Genomic DNA, 19,274 nt, shown 5'->3' with positions numbered 1-19,274 from the left:
ACTACTTAACTTGTAGAATTTCTCGAGTCCATTCAAATATCAGAAATTGCAGTTGAAGCTCACTCACCAAAGGGCGGATTGCTACTGATTTGCTCATTTTAGGAGTTTAAAGTTGTTAGTTCAGGGCAGATTTAAGTTTAAAGCTTTAATGTGTATCAGTGATTATCAAACTTGGTTATGTGATAGTCCAGGAGGCCCTCAACTATGCTAATATTTTACAGTCTTAAAAAAAGTTTAACATTAATTTGAATAGGTATGAAACTATGTGTCTATCTCTAAAATGAAAACTTATTGTGGGTATAGACCAATTTTCATAAATACATATATACTTACACTGTAGAATACTCCAAAAAAATAGCTGTTTTATTGAGTTATAATTCACATACCCATAAAATTCACCCTTTTTAAGTGTCCAGTGCAGCAGTTTTAGGTGTACTCACACATTGTGCAACCGTAACCGCTGTCTAAATTTAGAGGCTTTTCATCACCCCCCAGAGCAACTAACTGCACCCTTGCTAGTCACTTCCCATTCTGTCCTCCCCCCAGTTCCTGGCAACTGCTAACCTACTTTCTGTTTCTATGAATTTGCCTATTCTGGACATTTTACATAAATGGAATCACACAGTGTGTGGCCTTTTGTGGCTGGCTTCTTTCACTTAGCATAATGTTTCCAGGCCTCATTCTTGTTGCAGCATGTGTCAGGACATCATTCCTTTTTACAGCTGAATTTGATGCATATTCCATATTTTGTTTATTCATCCGTCAGTGATGGGTATCTGGCTGTTAGGAACCATATTATAAATATTGTGTGTGAGTTTTTGTGTTTTGTGCAGATGTGTTAAAAAACACGAGTATGTATAGGAGTGGAATCATTGGGTCATGTGGCATGTCAAACACTTTTAAGGAGGCTGTAATCTTTACAAATGAGAGGATATTGATCCCTTCAAGAAGGTTGTGGCTTGCTAGGTGTGACAGGTTTTGTGGTGGAGGTTTTTGAGGTGTGGTTTTTGTTTTGTTTTGTTTTGTTTTGGTTGGTTATTTTGTTTAATTCTTTAAGTCCTGGAGCTAAAGATGGTGATTCCAGTGATGAAACAAGGCCCTTGGTTGGATTTCTGCATGCCAACAACAGGGGAGCGCTAGAATAGAAATGATGAAAATTTAGTTGCTAGTTTGTCTCCAGGGAGCTTATTAGTTTTCATTTTTGACCAGCCCAGATTGGTCCTTGTTCAGTATAATGTTTTGGTCTTAGAACTGTTTCTCTTCCTCTGCTTGCTGCAATTACTAAATTCTTTTATTCTATAAATATAGTTTGTCGTTTTGATGCTTTCCATTTTAATTTTTTTTTTTCAGGAATAACTCTTGAGTAAGATTCTTCTAGTTTTGTCTGAGAAGATAATAGTTTCATTTATTTAGTGCATTTATTAGGAGTGGAGAATCTGCCACCCTTGAGCTGTTGCTGTGAAACTGCTCACCAAACCCTCCTGGGTTGGGACATGCAGTTTTTGAGGGCGTGAGCCCACCGTGCCCCACTTTGCTGGCAAAGCAATAAAACTGTTCTTTTCTACTTCTCCTCTCCTCCCGCAAAAAAGAGATTGGAGATTCTGAACTTGACATTAATTCCTTAGGTATTTGTGAAATCAGAGCTGCCGTTTGAGTCCTGGGTATCAGACACCATGCTGGGAACCATCTACATCTGGTTGGAGGCTTATATCAGTCACCCACGAGGGCTAGTGGTAGTAACCCTGGTGCAGTGCTGTTGGAAACAGTCTCCCAAAGCTTGGGTAACTTGCCTAGTTGTTATAGCAACCTCTGGGCAGTGATGACGCTCATCTGAAATTCTTAGTAGCCTGACTCTAGAAACTGCCTGTATCCACTCTGTGGCCTTCAGATTCTGTATGTGAATGAGCCATAGTTCTCAAAATATTTTCGGTATTTTCCTTAGGAAGTTCCAAAAGAGTCTGATCAACCCTTAAAGATTAACTTTTAGGATATAGATGAAAGAGAATGTCTGCTTGTGTTTTTTAATTGAATTACTGAAAATCATAAAATTCTGCTGCCTCCTTCACGTGCATTCTTTAACATCAGTGTTATTTTCCAGTATAGAGGAGTTCAAGTCATCTGGCACATTTTTCTAGAACGCATCTTCACTTCCATTTCAGTCATTTACACACAGCTTTTGGAAACTGTGTCGCCGTACCACGGTTCTATCTCAGCCTCAGTTTACGTAACAGTGTTTGTAAAACTTTCTCTTTTGGGTGTACATTCAGTCTCCATGTAACCGCTTGGCTGCATCGCCCTTTAATATAATCTCCCAGGGCTGGTTTCCAGTGACGAATGTTCTAACGCTGGCTTGTGAGGTTGTGTTTCAGGCTGGGAGGTACTTTGGGTCCTTGGGAGAAGGAGCAGCCTGCATCTCCCTGCTGCAGTCAGACCAGGGCCGGTGGAGGAGGCCTGGCCGGGAGAAGGCGGAGGGGTCCTTTCTCCATCGTCACTGTAGACAGCAGCTCACAGCGAGATCTTTACCCTCTGTTTATCTTCGAGAAACACGTGACACATTTTCTAGAGAAAAGTAACCAACTTCTGGAAGTGCAACTAGTGTTCCTAGAGCCTTCAGCAACCGCTGGCACTCCCTGGTGCTATAACAAGAAGTTGGGTTATTATACAGCATAAATGTTTTTCTTGATTTCTCAACTCAGAGTAGCAAAAGGAAGAGAAGGCAACTTGAGGAAAGGGGGGGGATGGGAATAAGGTTCCAGGGCACCTGAGTCAGAAAGATCTAGTTCAGTTATTAATAACTTTGTTCCCAGCCATTCAGAAAGGCTTCTCTTTTCTCCTTAAAGTTCAGCCTGTCACCCTGGCTCCCCACTGAATGGCGGTTAGCAAGTCTGATTTTCCGTCTTGGGTATGTACAGTACAGTGCAGCAACTTTTTTTTTGTTTTTTCTTTTTGGAATAAAATATAGGAGTACGTTCTATGCTGGTGGGTAAATAATAGTAGATTTCCTTTCTTTTGAACTTGAAATGGGTAGTGAAGTTACCTATTCGGTTTCTTCCTTTCTTTTTTAAAATAATTCATTAGTTTACGGCTGTGCTGGGTCTTCATTGCTGCATAGGCTTTTTTCCCTGGTTGTGCCGTGCGGGGGCTGCTGTCTAGGTGCGGTGTTGTTGGGGAGCTCGGGTTTCAGTAGTAGCTGCCCTGAAGCATGCAGAATCTTCCCGGACCAGGGATCGAACCTGTGTTCCCTGCATTGGCAGGTGGATTCTTTACCACTAAGCCACCAGGGAAGCTTCCTATTTGAGCTTCTTGACACCACTGTGTTTCCATGCTCAGAGAGCAGGCATGGGTCCTGGCTTCGGGCAGGGGGTGCGGTGTGATGGGGGGACCCCCGTGGCATACCCAGGAGCAGCTGGTCATGGCTCGTCTAGCTGGCAGGCCACCTGGTTAAGTTTGTTGATTTTGCTAGGCCCCCGGTCTTCCTGCTTCTCACTTCCAAGTCATTCTTTTCTTTCTGAAGTCATTGTTCACATGGAATCATAATTTTAGCTTCCCTTGGAGTCAGTTTAAACTTCTATGTCGATGTCTTTGTCTTTTTCCTCTCTGCCTGCAGACGTTCTCAGACACTTGACAGGGTCTGTTTTCCTCCCTTTGGTGCTGAGAGCTGAGTTAGTTTATTCTGATTTCAAAGTTCCTTTTTTCCCTGGCAGTTACATTAAGGATGACATTCCTATTTCCTAGCCTGGGCTGCTTACCTGTCCACAAGTTGGAATAAAAGCATATTCAGAATTCTCAGTTAAGCTCTGTCCCCACAGTCTGCGTGGAGAAGGAAATGGCAACCCACTCCAGTATTCTTGCCTGGAGAATCCCAGGGACAGAGGAGCCTGGTGGGCTGCTGTCTGTGGGGTCGCACAGAGTTGGACACGACAAGCGACTTAGCATGCACTCATGCATTGGAGAAGGAAATGGCAACCCACTCCAGTATTCTTGCCTGGAGAATCCCAGGGACAGAGGAGCCGGGTGGGCTGCCGTCTGTGGAGTCACACAGAGTCAGACACGACTGAAGTGACTTAACAGCACAGCCACGGTCTGCAACTCAGTTCGCATCACTGGGGTGGGGTCGCTCTCCTCCCCAGAGCGGCTCCCGGGCCCCTGGCAGAGCTGAGAGCCCCCCAGGGCATGCGGTCCCCTCGCTGCTCAGCGCCCACCAGCTGGGGCGTCGTGTTCCCGCTGCCTCACTCTTCTAGGTCGCCGGCTTCCCTCCTGCCGGCTCCTCCGCGGCGGCTGTGGCCGCGGGGCCGGTGTTCCAGGCAGCAGCCGCACTCCTGGCCCGCCTGCCGCAGGATTCTCTGTCCTGTATAGAAACTCGGGCTCATGGAAAAGCAGATCAGACAGAAAGAATGTCAAATTGTTTTCACAGTGCCTTGATGATGGTCCCAGTCCATCTTGAGGTAACCACGCAGCCAGTGAAGGTATTTGGACATCTGTCATCTTGTACTTTTTATTCCGGAGTTGTAACATTAATCCGGTTTTGCTCACCTAACAAGCATGGCTTTCATCAAATAAACCTAAATGTATAGAAGTATTTTTTTCCAAATGTACGCAGCTCTTCTCGTATATATGTGTATATATATATATATACACACACACACATACAGATACATTTATCCATATTTTTAGAATAAGGCTCTGGAGGATATAACTGGTTCACAGACCAAAGAAATGCAAAAGGTCAGTAAACCTGTAGGAGAATTTTCAACCTCTTAATTGCTAAAGAAATAAGAATTTAAGACATTTTAAACCTATCAGGTTGACAGCCGTTTTAGAGAAATGATCGTAGCCAGTGCTGGCCCGAGTGAAGGAAGCTGGAGTTGCCACAGTCAGGTGGTTATCAGTTTGTTGTGATCTTTCTGGGGAAGTTTAGAAATACAGACACAAAAAGGTACTTTGGCCCACTGATTTTTAACTTTTAACTGTCCTAAGGAAATGCGCTGAGTCACTAAAGTCCTGTCCGACTCTTAGCGACCCCACCGACTGGAGCGCGCCAGGCTCCTTTGTCCACGGCGTTTCCCAGGCAAGAACAGTGGAGTGGGTTGTCATTTCCTCCTCCAGTTTTGTTCAAATTGTATGTGTCAGTGATTCAGAATATTTTATGTTTGGAAACTACGGAAAACAGCCTCGTTCTTCAACATTAGGGATTTGATATAAAATGGCCATAAACAGCCATTAAAAATTCACTGAAGATTATTATTCATTGACATGTAACAATGTCCCTAATAACGGGGAACGCAGGATATGAAGTGGTTTGTGTGATGTGAACCCCCAGGACATCATCTGTGCTTCTGAAAAGCTTTACATAACATGGGAAGTGTCTGTCCATAGTTATTGGGCTTATGGATGGTTTTCTAAAACCTCATCTGTGCTTTCTAGGCTTTCAGTATAGAACATACATTTTAAAATACAGTTGATTAGTTTTTGCAGGTTTCCCTTGTGCAACTAGAAGTCCTAGTTATTTCACTGACATGCAAAATTCCTTCTGTCTTTCGTTACTGACACGGTACTGTTAAAATAACTTTGGGGATTGAGAACCCAAATCTATCTTCCAGAGGAAACCCATAGAAATTATATTGGGTTGGCCATAAAGATGTTACAGAAAAACCCGAGTGAACCTTTTAGCCAACTCAGTAATCATATTGCATAGTTGTCTCTGGAGGCAATTTTGGGAGTTTTATTAGTATAAACATGGTATGTTGAGCTTTCTTCTAAATTTGATTCATGGTGTGTATACTCAGAGCACTTTGAGCTTTGTTAAAACAAATTTTGTGGTTAATCACAGGCTGCTGTATGCAGTTTTTGCCTTTGAAATAAATGTAAATTTATTTGCTTCGTCTGGGATATTCCCTTTCAGAGCTGTACCTGCCACAGCCCAGAGAGAACTTGGCTCTTTAATAACTTTGCAGACGACAGTGCAGGGTGGGAGGCGGGCCTGCCGCTCCTGCCAGCGGGTGCAGCTGGAACATTTGTGGACACAGCTTTTAGTGCAGAACCTTTCCAAATGATGTTAATACAGGCAGCTGCTCAAATTTCCACTGTAAGTTCACTTGGATAAGAAGGGGTCGCAGAAAGTGGTTCTGTTCAGAAGGAAAATGGCTTGAGTTTGGTAGTAACTGAAAGTCACAGATTGATTCCCCAGATGTGCTGACTTCATGCTGTAAGGCTGGTGCTCTGTGGTAACAGACAGGGGGCGCTGCTGCCCGGTCATAAAGTGTTACCAGGCACCCTGGGCATCATAGCCAGGGACGGCGTGTGGTCACACAGAGGGCCTGGATGCCTGAGGCGGGGCGGGCACCCAGGCGATGTCTGCCTGAAGCTTCGCCTGTCACCTGACCCCTTTCAGGGTGACTTGTCCCTACCAGTCACGCGAAGAGTGTGTTTTGGCGAATGATGAAGCAGTTGTGGGATGCAGAAGAGTTGTAGGCCTGTTTCAGAGGCAGGCCCAGGCTCTGCTCTTGATGGCCAAGTGTTGCCAGAGACCCCAGGTGTCTGCCTCAGGTCCCACTCACTGTCCCAGTCTGACGGCGGCGCCAAAGGAACCCTTCCAGCGAACCTTTTAAAAACAAGGTCAACGTTTTAAAAGTCCACGGCACGTGCTTGTCAAGCTCTCGCTGCCCTAGTGTAAAACAGCCAACCCACTGACTCCCGAAGGCAGCTTCTGTGTGATTGCCCCCGTTTCCTCGTGGGTGCCCAGGCCAGCTTCTCAGATGAGGACCAGCTGGGCTTTGGACTGAAGCTTTCCACAGTCAGGCACAACTACCCATTTTGTGGCCTAAAACTTACTTATAGGAAAAACTGCATGGGCTTGAGAGTAGATCCCTGTGGGGGCTTTCTGCTATGTAATTTTTGATTTTTAGATACATATTCCTGTTGTCAACCTAGGCATTTAACAGGGCGCACGTGAAAGGCACACATCCTCCCAGCCGCCTCCGCCCCACCCCGGCCCATGAGTCTCTCCAGGGTGGTGTCGACCATGCCTGTCCGTCTGCACGGTGTCTGCACACGCGTGTACAGACACGAGCGTTTGTCTGCAGCCTAGGAGCGCCCTTTAACCCCGTTCCCAGGTTTCAGTGACCATGCACCTGGGGTGGCTCCCTGGTCGTCGGGCCTGCAGGGAACTTGCTCTGAGTCCTCCCCTGAGCATGAGGACCCATCCTGATGCAATACTGTTTTCTGCTGGTGTTTCACCAGGCAGAATTGTTCCTGTCACTCTAGAAACGTGCATCTTCGTTGGAGACCATAGAAAAACGCATTCTCCTTGATTCCTTTGATAGCATGTGCATGTTAATTAGCCGTGGGGTTGCCTTAGCCATTGGTTCTGTTACATAAATGCTATTAGACATGCTGAAGATAAATACTCTGAAACCAAAATTAATTTTGGCACATAGCAGTCTGGATGCAAAATATGTTTATTTTGGATAATTCATAGTTAGGTCATCTGTTTAATTTTAGGATTCTGACTTAGTTATTGTTAATTTTGTGTTCTATTTTATTTTTATGTTCTGTAGATACTATTCTGGCTTGTATTTTTCTTTCTTCCGTGGTGTTTCAAGTATTATAGGGCTTCCCAGGTGGCTCAGATGGGAATCTGCCTGCAATGCGGGAGACTGGGTTCGACCCCTGGCTTAGGAAGATCCCCTGGAGAAGGGAACAGCTACCCACTCCAGTATTCTGGCCTGGAGAATTCAACCGCACGACTTTCACTTTGTTTCAGCTATTATAAGCTATCTCAAATGCCTTAAAGCAGTGGAAGGGTGTGTGTGTGTATGTGATGCAGTATTTAGTAGTCTCATTTCATTAATTTGAAAGTCTTTGACGATGGACAGTACAGACATCTATTACTGCAGAGGAGATGCTCAGAGGAGGGAGGAAGATACTGACACTACTGCAGTTGGAAGGCTTCAAGAACTAGTGGAAGCTAAGTGAACCTCAAAAGATGAGTATAAACAAGGAGGAAAAAAATGAGAAAAGGGAGAAAGCTTTGCAGAGTTTTGCTTGAGGGAGAAAGATGGATGTGAAGTGGGAAGTGGCACCACGAGAAGGCACGAGGCTGGCCAGGAGTAGATGCTGTCAGACTGGCCCCCAGAGTTAGTTTCACCGGCTTTGACACAGGACGACTCCAGATCATGGTGAAGATTGCAGACCAGGTAAATGTGTTTGTTACCGTTATTTTTTGAAAGCATTATAGGTCCACAGAGATGGATATATGACTTGAGAATCCGTGACTTTAGGAGGAGGAATCTGGAAGCCAAGTGGAGTTAATACCTGAAAGAGATCAAAGGCACAGGAAGACCAGCTTGGTCTTGGCAGTCCAAGTGCGATGTTGTGTAAGTTCTGAACTAGGGTAGTGGTGATGGAAACAGGAAACAAAAGGAGCAGATATTTCTGGGCTTCTGGCTGAAGGTGAAATTTGTTTTGAGTTTCCCATTGGTGGCATCACTAAAATGATGATCATAAAATCATTTTAAATCGGTGAGGACAAAGAATGGCAGAGAGACGAGATGAGATGAGAAATTTAACTGTTTGCTTGTTCTTTTTCTTTAACACAAAGCAGACTGAGTCGCCGCACTGATCACTGGGGTGTAGGAAGCCTCACTTTAGAGGGAGCGTTCCAGAGGAGGGTCTGGGGACAGCACCACCGGCCCTGTAGGACCGGAGAAGCTCAGAACCTGGAGGCTCCTGTTTGGCAGAAGGTGGAGGGGTGAGACTGGGCAGTGCTGGGAGGGGAGGGATGGATTCAGAGTCTGCAGACCTAAGAGCCTGTCACTTCCCTCTCCTCAAGTGTAGAACCCCTGACAGCTGAGAGCCAGTATCCCAGGCAGAAGACTCACTGCTTCTGTTTAGGATGCACTGAATGGGAACATCACAGAAATTTATGAACAGGAGGCCTAGCACAAGTTGGGATGAATAGGAACTAACAACCGTGGCTGTGATGGAAAGTCAGCATTTAAGTGACTGGTCCATCACTCTGTATCAGAACGCTGCTGGTGATGCTAGGGACAGAACAGTTCTTTGGAAAAGTTGAACAACCTGAAAAATAAATGCATTTGTCAACACAAAAGGTGAGCTGTGCAGAGCTATGGCCCACCAGCCTCCCTCAGGCCAGTGGTATTTCCAGTTGGTTTTTTAGTGCCTTATCATTTTGAGTACTAAGCGTTAGTGGTGTGTGAAAGAACAGAATACTCGTAGAATAAAGGAGAACAGGAAGAAACCGACAATACAGGGAAAAGAAGAAAATGTTTTTAAAAGTAACATTTTTGAATGTTAGTCGCAACGTCTGAGATGAGAATCTCCTCATGGCAGTAAGTTAGGAATAGGACACTGAGAAAAGAGCTCACATTTGCAATCGCAACTCGGGTTTTAAAAAGAATAGTAATAGAAGACCCTGAAAGACGTTAAAAGGAAAGATATGAGGGCAGGTAGCTTTGCAAACAGAAGTAAGCCAGGAGGCCCAATAAATATATGACTATTAGAAATTCTAAAGAAAAACAGGGAGAGAAGAGTTTTTGAATTTATAATAGTATTAATAAAGAGTATAAAGTAACTTCCCAGAAGTGAAGATGTTAAATCACTAGTGCCGAAGATAATAAAGGATGGAAAGATGGATCCTACAAACAAAACCATGAAGTTTCTGTACACATAGAATTAAGAGAGACCCAGCAGTCTGTGGGTTGAATGTGAGAGCGGGACAGAGTTCCTGGATTAGTGCTGCCCAGAGGTGCAGAGAGCAGTCAGTTCAGACTGGAGCTGGAAGACGGGATAGCTGTTGCAGTTATTGCCAAAATTCCCTGGTGGCTCAGCTGGTAAGGAATCTGCCTGCAATGCAGGAGACCTGGGTTCGATCCCTGGGTTGGGAAGATCCCCTGGAGGAGGGCATGGCAATCCACTCCAGTGTTCTTGCCTGGAGAATCCTCAAGGACAGAGGGGCCTGGTGGGCTACAGTCCATGGGGTTGTGAAGAGTCAGACATGATCGGGTGACTAAGCGCAGTGTTGCATGAAACCCAGCCTTCAGTTACCAAGAGGAGCTTGTCCTTATGAAGAGGGCTTCCCTGGTGGCTCAGTAGTAAAGAATCTGCCTGCCGATATAGGAGACACAGGACACTCAAGTTTGATCCCTGGGTAGGGAAGATCCCCCGGAGGAGGACATGGCAACCCACTCCAATATTCTTGCCTAGAAAATTCCATGGACAGAGGAGCCTGGCAGGCTGCAGTCCATGGGGTTGCCAAGAGTCGGACATGACTGAGCACACACATACATGTGAAGAGGCACAGTTAGGGAAAATGAATGTAATTTAGCAGCTCAAATTGGAGAAGGAAATGGCAACCCACTCCAGTATTCTTGCCTGGAGAATCCCATGAACAGAGGAACCTGGTGGGCTACAGTCCACGGGGTTGCAAAGAGTCGGATACGACTGAGCAACTTCACTTTCACTTAGCAGCTCAAATATTGAAATAGTTGGAGCCTAGCAGCCTGTCTTAGGCCATCAGTCTATCACAACATGGTTAAGAGTACCGTTACAATAAGTCTAATAAATAAAAATAATAAAAGGACCAAAGTGGTACATAGGCATTTGCTCAGTAGTAGGTAAATGACTGGCTTTGTAGCTTTGCTTCTGGCTTTAGGTAGTAAAGCACTTCTAATTGTCTAGCTAATTGGGATTCTCTGGTTGCTCTGTGGTAAAGAATCCGCCTGCCAGTGCAGGAGACGTGGGTTTGATCCCTGTGTCGGGAAGATCCCTTGGAGGAGGAAATGACAACCCAGTCCAGTATTCTTGCCTGAGAAATCCCATGGACCGAGGAGCCTGGTGGGCCACAGCCCTTAGGGTCACAAGAGTTGGATATGACTTAGCAACTCAACAACAGCAACAACAAATGGCATCAGAAGTTTAGGTTTTTTATGTTTTGCTTTGAAGGTTTTTACATGTTATTTTCTGTCTTGGAGTTTTCAACCTTTTATCATAAAAAATTTCAAACAAAGAAGTCAAAAGAATTTTACAGTGAAGACCCATTTTACTGGACTTGCTCAATCACGTATCTGTCTACCCTGAATCATATATCCATCCATCCATTTTATTTTGCGCATTTCAGAGTAAGCTATAGACATCAATACACTTCTCACTAAATGCTTGAGCATGTACATCATTAGAGTTTGAAATTTGCTTATAGTTTCCAGTAGAGAAGCTTTGACTAGCACATTTGCCTAAGTAACCCAAAAACCTATCCAGATAGAGGACATCTTCTTCATCCTGTGGAAGGTTCCTTGATGCTTCCCAGTGCATCCTGGCCTCCCCCACGGCAGCCACCATAGATTAGTTTGGCTGTTCCCAGGAGTTCGTCCAGAGGGCAGTAGAGAGTATGTTCCCCTTTGTGTAAGGCTGCTTTCATTCAGGGCGTTTTGGAGATTTATCCGTGTTAGCTAAGGGGCAGTAGTTTTCTCCCTTTTGCTGAGTAATATTCCATTGTGTGAATACCTCAGTTCCTTGATTCATTCTTCTAATGATAGATACCTGGGCTGTTTCCCATTTTTTTTGGCAATAGCAGGGGGAAAAAACGATCTATGTGGCGATCTTTTGGGGAGCAGAATGCTTTTATATCCTTGGACCGACACAGAGCAGTGGGGTTGCTGTGTTGTGTATTAATGGTGTCTTTGGCAGTGTAAGAAACTGACCCACTGTTTTTCCAAAGCGGCTGTATCAGTTTGGAATCATGTGAGCAATGTTTGTGAGTTCTAGTTGCCCCTCAGTATTGCCAACGCCTGCTTGGAACGTCATTCTCTTTCATTTTAGCCATTCTGGCGGTGTGTGTCATGGTATCTCAAGGTTTTTATTTGCATTTCCCCAATGACTAATGAAGTTGAGTCATTTTCATATGCTAGTTTACCATTTGTATGTTGTCTTTTGTAAAGTATCTGAGTCTTTTGGATTTTTGGGGGGGGATTACTATGCTTTTTATTATTGAGTTGTAGGAGTTCTCTATATATTTAGGATGCCAGAGTTTTCTCAGACATGTCTTGCTATTTCCTCCCAATCTGAGGCTTGCTATTCCTCTTCTTAATGGTGTTTTTGAATGAGCAGGTACTTTATTTTGAGGAAACCTAATTTGTTTATTTTCCTTTACAGTTACCTTCTGTGACCTATGAGAAACCTTTGTCTGGATCACAAAGATACTGTGTTTTCCTCTTGAAGCTTTGTGGTTTGGGCTTTTCCGTTTAGGTCTGTGATCCATCTTGAGTTAACTTTTGTGTGTGGTGTGAGGTAGGGCTGGAGGTTGCTCTTTCTGCCATGTGGCTTTGCAGTTATTCCAGTGTCATTTGTTTCCCCCAGAGGGGCAGTTTGGTGCCTTTGTTAAAACTAACTGACAATGTAAATGTGGTTTTATTGCTAAAATTGTTTCATTGAGATGTGTCCAGTGTAAAGGGATGATGTATTACTACTTTGATTTGTTTGTATTTTGTGAAGTGTGGCTGCATCTGTATTCATGTGGGATTACTGGTTGCTCTTTTCATTTTTTATAATTTCTTACTTAGCATTATGAAAATTCTTGAAGTCAGATAGTATGTCTTCCAACTTTGTTCTCCTACCCCAGGGTTTTTTGACTATTCTAATTCCTTTGTGTTTCTCTGTAATAAATTTTATTGTCAGTTTGTCATTTTCTACCCTAAAAATTGCTGGATTATGATTGGTATTGTGTTGAATTATTTTAATAGCAGTCTTATTGAGATAGAATTCACATGCCATGCAGTTCACCCATTTACAATGTTGATTTCAGCTGTTTTCAGCACATTCACAGGTGTACCCGAGCTTCACATTTTCGAGCGTTCTCGGCACCTCAGGGAGAAGCCCTGGCCCTGAGCCGTCGCTCCCTCAGTCCCCCGCCTCCCTGCTGGTCTCTCCGTCCGTAGATCTGTCAGCTCTGGACGTTCCGTGTAGTGTGATCAGGTATGGCACACGGGCTGAAGCTTATCCCCAAAATTCACATGTTGAAGCCCGGACCCCAGTTTTGCAGTATTTAGATGGGACCTTTAGGGAAATAATTAAGATTAAATGAGGTCATAAAGTAGGGCCCTGATCTATAGGATTGGTGTCCTTAAGTCTTAAAGACCCCCAAGACAATATTATAAATGTTAGTTTTAAATCATTCTTTGTATTTTAAAGAGTTAAGAAAAATAGTCTTTTGTATTTGCACAGCTATTTTTTATTTCTGACGCTCTTCATTCTTTTCTAAAGATCCAGGATTCAACCTAGTATGAATTCGTCTGTACCTAGAATTTAAGTCTATACTACATGAAGGCTCTTGATTTTATTTTATCTGAAATTACCCTTATTTTGCCTTCATTTTTGAAGAATACTAGTTAGCACTGCCTCGTGTTTTCCATGCCTGGATGGTTAATGGTGAGGGTGATGCTAATTTGCCAATGAAAGTGGAGTTGAACTCTAGGTAGAAATTTTAAAAGAGCGTTTAAGAGCTCCCCAACTCCCACCCCCGCCACCCCAATTAAAATTTTGCCTTTCATTCTGTTCTGTGAGGCCTTGGGTTTCTTGCCTTGCTTGAAGGTCCTCTGAGGAGGTGAGGCTAAAAGGAAATAACAGTGGGGTGAGAGCGTGTTCTTTGCACAGAGAATACTTTGTGAAGAAGAAAGAATTCTGTGGTTAGAAGTTCTTAAATACCCTAGCCCTGCTTTCACAAAAGAATGGTACTCTGATACCTAAAGAGATAGGTAAACTTTATCTCTATGTCCAAAGGAACCATATACTGAAACGCTCATTTCTGAGTTGTTAAGTTCTTGCCACTTACTGTCCTTTTCACATCTTTCTGTCCTGATCTCCGGATGTGCCCAGCCCATCGCTCCCGGGGCCGGTGTCCGTCACGGCCTGCTCACTCTGCAGGCTTCACCCCCTCCCCCGAGCCCCCCGCCTGCCCTGTTCTCAGTCTGCAAACCGTTAAGGGCCAGAGGAACAGTCTGTCCCAAAAGAGAAAACCCTTGTAATACCACGCAACCTCAGGTTCGAAACTTACAAAACGGATGCTGTCACTCTCGGTGTCCAGAGGAGGGCGCTGTGTGGGAAACACGCATCGCCTTCAGGGCGCACAGGCCCGGAGGAGTGAGGCTGTGTACAGCCTTTAAGAATGAGTCACCCGGTTTATTTAACGTTTCTTTATTTGCTTATAAGAATGTTGTGATACATCTTTTTACCTCTAAACCACTGATCTTTCAGGAAGTGAATATAAAAATTCCACCTAAGAATGCATTGTGTCAGATTATAATTGGCAGTATTTTCCTAATGGCAGTATTTACTTAATGATGCATATCCTGAGTGGAGTCTTGGATTTGACTCCAAATATGTGATTTTGGTACATATATTGCCGTTTTTATAACCATTCCATATCCTGTGACAGTGTTAAAAGCTGCACAGTATATCAACAGGTAGATCCAACAAATATGTAACTAATTCTTTGTGTTTGACAATAGGTTGCTACAAGTTTTTTTTTTTACCATCTTCAGCAATGCTGTCATAGTTTGCTAACTAAAGGAATTGTATACTTCCATGATAATTTCTGTTCAGTAAATGCTTGTGAGGATAATTACTGTATCAAAAACAATGCACTTGAAGATTTTTGAATATTTGCACATTTTAGTCCAGAAAAATATGTGGCAGTATGAGCTCTGACCCCAGTGAATAGATGCTCCCTGTTCTCGCACTTGTTTGTCTGCTTTTAAGACCTTGTTACTCTAATAGCTAGAGATTGATACATTGCCAAGAAAGAGAGATCAGGCTGATCTCGGTAACCTAGAAAGTTCCCTGGAACCAAACACCTAGAACTGGGTGCTAGGTAAAATGTGAAAGGGAGTTAGAAGTTTTAAGTGAGAGTCTTGGTCCACGTGAACAAGTCAACATGTAGAACAAACAGCAGAACTAGAGCCTCAAGAACTAACAGAAGGGCCTTTAGAGAGCACTTTTAAGTGTATTGAAAACAATTAGTGATAAAAGAGTCCAGAATATAAAGGGTCAAAGCACCATGGAAATAAGACATAATTCTAAAGAAGTGGGGAACTTCCGCAAATGTAAAATAAAGTTATTTAGATAGATATTTCACTTTTGAAAGAGAACCACTTAACCTGATATGATAGGTAGATCAAAAAAATTAGAAAAGTTTGAACAAAGATAAAGTGATGGATGTAATGGACATAAATTGAGATATGGAACTGAAATTAAAATGGTCAACATACATGGTGAAACCTCCAGGAGAAAATTGAACGTGGCTTAGAAATATTTGAAGAGGAAATAATCCAAAAATTTACCAGAATTGGTGAAAGCAAAATACTATGCATGTCAGATTTTAAGTTACTGTCATACAGATATGATGTATAACTCCAACATAATAAAAGAACTACCATAGAATAAAGAAACTAGTGATCCAGTATAAGGGGGAAGGGGAGAAAACAAGAAGCATAGAGAAAAATAATGAAAATAGAAAACGCAAGATAAGATGGTAGAAATTAATCCGTATATCAGTATAAAAACAGTAAAAGCTTAAAACCAAACTGAAAGTTTCTTTTTTTTTTTTTAAGTTTCTTTTTTAAAGGTAAATTTTACTGTGGTGATTTGCAGCAGATAAACCAAAACATAGATACGTAAAAGTTGAAAATAAAAAGGTGGAATACAGGTACTTGAGAGAAATTCTAAGCAAAATATAAGAAAACCCATGTTAACATCAGATATGATAGATTTTTAAGACCCTGTTGTTAAGAATAAATGCGGATGATAAAAAAAGAACAAGTCACCAGGAATATAATTCCAATTTTGTATGCTTATTAACAGGGCCTCAAAATATATGACAGATATTTTAGAGAATTATGAGACTTAATTGGCACGTCCATAACTGAATAGAGGGATTTCAATAAAATTTTCTCAGTAATTAATAAACAGACAAGTCATTGACAATATAGACGATTTGAAAAACAAAACTGACCAGCTTGCTGTTACAAGCCGTTGTGTCCAGCTTAGAGAGTGGACATTTTCTCAGGCATTTGTAAGGAAAATCATCATGTATTCACCTATAAGTCTCATCATATTTAAAGAAACCACCCAAAAGGTAATATTCTCTGATTAATTTTAGCATGAAATTAAGTTTTTTTTTTTAAGGTTAAAAAAAATACTGTTGAAATCTAAATTCTAAACTCTGTCAAGATAACTAGTAGTGGAAAAAAAAATAAATAATAAAACTGATTAAGGAAAATATCAGACTTAGGTGATGCAGCCAGAGGGGTGAAGAGCAGAAAATCTGCTGCTTATATTAAAAAGAATGAAGAGGAAAAATGACGAAGCTACTCAGCCAAACAAGGATTTATAGAAAGCAAATGTAAAGGAAGAAGTAAATTTAAAGGAATAGAAATATAAATACAGTGATGAAAATTAATACATTTTAATTAATACATTCCTTAAAAAGAGTGGACAAGCCTCTGGTAGAATTAAGAATATTTTAAAAGAGGGACCATTAAATAGGCATTTTTTTAAAAGAAGACTGAACTGGGCAGTATACTTAACCTCTTGTGAAATGTTGCAGGGAAATGTACACTCACTTTTCTTCTTCACATTGTACAGCTTTACTCAAGGTAGATTAGGAACCGGTGTGAAAATCAGATTTAAAAGAAAATACAGTAAAATATGGAAAAAATTGGAAACTGCCAAAAGAGCATCAGGAGTCTAGCAACAGCAGAAGGGGTTAAATTACTTTTTACTATACAGTATATATTACACATGGGCTGGTCGCGTGTGTGCTCAGTCGTGTCCCGCTCTTTGCATCCCCATTGGGATTCTCCAGGCAAGAATACTAGAATGGGTTGCCGTTTCTTCCTCCAGGGTGTCTTCCCAACCGCAGGGGTCAAACCTGACTCTCTTGCACCTCCTCCTTTGGTAGGTGGATTCTTTACCACGGCACCGCTACCCGAAACCATGTTGTCAGAAAGAACTGGCAGAAGCAAATGTGTGATTCGTTACAATTTTTTGTAATGTAAAATTTGAAAACATGTAAGATAATTGCATGTACTGTTACATGTTTAGTTAAATGAAACTCGCTCAGTCCTGTCCAGCTCTTGGCGACCCCATGGACTGTACCTGCCAGGCCCCTCTGTCCCTGGGATTCCCCAGGCAAGAAGACTGGAGTGGATTGCCATTCCCACCTCCAGGGGATCTTCCTGACCCAGGGCTCGAACCCAGGTCCCCTCGTTGCAGGCCGTTTCTTTATCATCGGAGCCACCAGGGAAGCCCTGTTGTTACAGGGTGAAGTGCGAAAGAACCGTTCAGAGCGATGCTAAACATTCGTAGACATTTGCCCTTAGGGAGGGGGAGGAGGCGTGGGACTGGGGAGGAGCGCGTGTCAGTTACACGCTTCCATTCAACCAAAACATCGATGGGGATTCGGATGGAATGAGTGACACAAGTGTGGGCACCCAGTAAGGTTTGTGCGCGGTGGGTCGTGAGTTGGAGACAGCTGGTTGTATGTTACAACGTGTGATTCTCTATTTGAAATATCTAATCAAGTGACTTAGTGTTTTATGACACAGTTCCCCGGAGGAGGGCGTGCAGCCCACTCCAGTGTTCTTGCCTGGAGAATCCCACGGACAGAGGAGCCTGGCAGGTTTTGGTCCATGAGGTCGCAAAGAGTTGGACACGGCTTAGCAACCAACACTTTGACTTCACTTTCTTTGATTATTACTGAGATTGAGGCGTTTCTTGGGTTTTTGGCCTCTGGACTACTAACACATGTTTCTTTTCTAGCCTTTGGATTTTCAGTTGGAATCCTTATGTTTCTTTAGAGATGAATTTTTTTCACCTTGTTTTAATTTACCTTAGTTTATTAAAAATAGTAAGTTTAAATGAAAAAAAATAAAAATAGTAAGTTTAAGATAGTTCTTACTAAAATAGTGTCAGAATTTCAGATGAAGTGTTTATGACTTTGCTTAGAAATAGGCCTTCTCCCCTAGAAAATATTTGTGTGTATTTGTTTTATTTTATAGTTTCTGTTTGTATATTTTAATTCTTAATCTATTTGTAATATATTTTGGAATATGAAATTTTTAAATCACCCCTTGCTATAATGCCATTTATTCAATAATCTTTATCCACTGACTTGAAATAATCTTTATATAGTAAATTCTTAAACACACCAGAATATTTGGTTTCATGGTTTTTCTGTCTGAATAAGTATCGGTGTCTTAATTTTATCCAAGGTAGTCCCATGCACAGAGGAGCCTGGTAGGCTACAGTGCCTGGGGTCGCAAAGAATCGGACACAACTTAGCAACTAACATGCACAGAGTACATGCAGGTAAACTGAAACAGTAGTAAAGGTTATGACAAAACAGCTCATCCCCATCTGTCTCCATAGTGCGTGGGACTGCTCCTCTGTGATTGGTCAGCCTTCGGCATCCCTGAATTTCAGCTATGATAGAGGACTTCATCTCTTGAGCCACTGTGTTTTCTGCCTTTTATTAAATATTTTTCATTTTCAGAGTGTCATTCATTTCATTTCAGTTGCACAGTCGTATCTGACTCTTTTCGACCCCGTGGACTGCAGCATGCCAGGCTTCCCTGTCCATCACCAACTGCCGGAGCTTACTCAAACTTGTGTCTGAGTTGATGAATGCCATCCAATCATCTCATCCTTTGTCATCCCCTTATCCTCCTGCCTTCAGTCTTTCCCAACATCAGGGTCTTTTCCAGTGAGTCAGTTCTTCACATCAGGTGGCCAAAGTATTAGTATTAGCTTCAGCATCAGTCCTTCCAATGAACACCCAGGACTGATCTCCTTTAGGATGGACTAGTTGGATCTCCTTGCAGTCCAAGGGACTCTCAAGAGTCTTCTCCAACACCACAGTTCAAAAGCATCAATTCTTTGGCACTTAGCTTTCTTTATAGTCCAACTCTCACATCCATACGTGACTACTGGAGAAACCATAACTGACTAGACGGACCTTTGTTGGCAAAGTAGTGTCTCTGTTTTTTAAATGTTGTCTAGGTTGGTCATAGCTTTTCTTCCAAGGAGCAAGCGTCTTTTAATTTCATGGCTGCAGTCACCATCTGCAGTGATTATGGAGCCCCCCAAAATAAAGTCTGTCACTGTTTCCATTGTTTCCCCCATCTATTTGCCATGTAGTTTGGTTAAATCCACTTACAAATCATTTTAAAGGTTTTGGATATTTTTATATTTGTAACGTATGCTTC

At 42.6% G+C, this 19,274-nt stretch overlaps 1 protein-coding gene across 4 annotated transcripts in view; it reads left to right on the top strand.

Annotated features, from left to right (window-relative positions):
- CUL1 (cullin 1) overlaps window positions 1-19,274 on the top strand; it is a 90,253-nt gene that overhangs the window by 37,193 nt on the left and 33,786 nt on the right. The gene's annotated exons all lie outside the window — the stretch shown is intronic.

This window comes from Odocoileus virginianus, chromosome 1, assembly GCF_023699985.2.
Source record: "Odocoileus virginianus isolate 20LAN1187 ecotype Illinois chromosome 1, Ovbor_1.2, whole genome shotgun sequence".
NCBI lineage: Eukaryota > Metazoa > Chordata > Mammalia > Artiodactyla > Cervidae > Odocoileus > Odocoileus virginianus.
The sequence above is the reverse complement of the archived record's forward strand: the minus strand, read 5'-3'. Positions and strand labels throughout refer to the sequence as shown.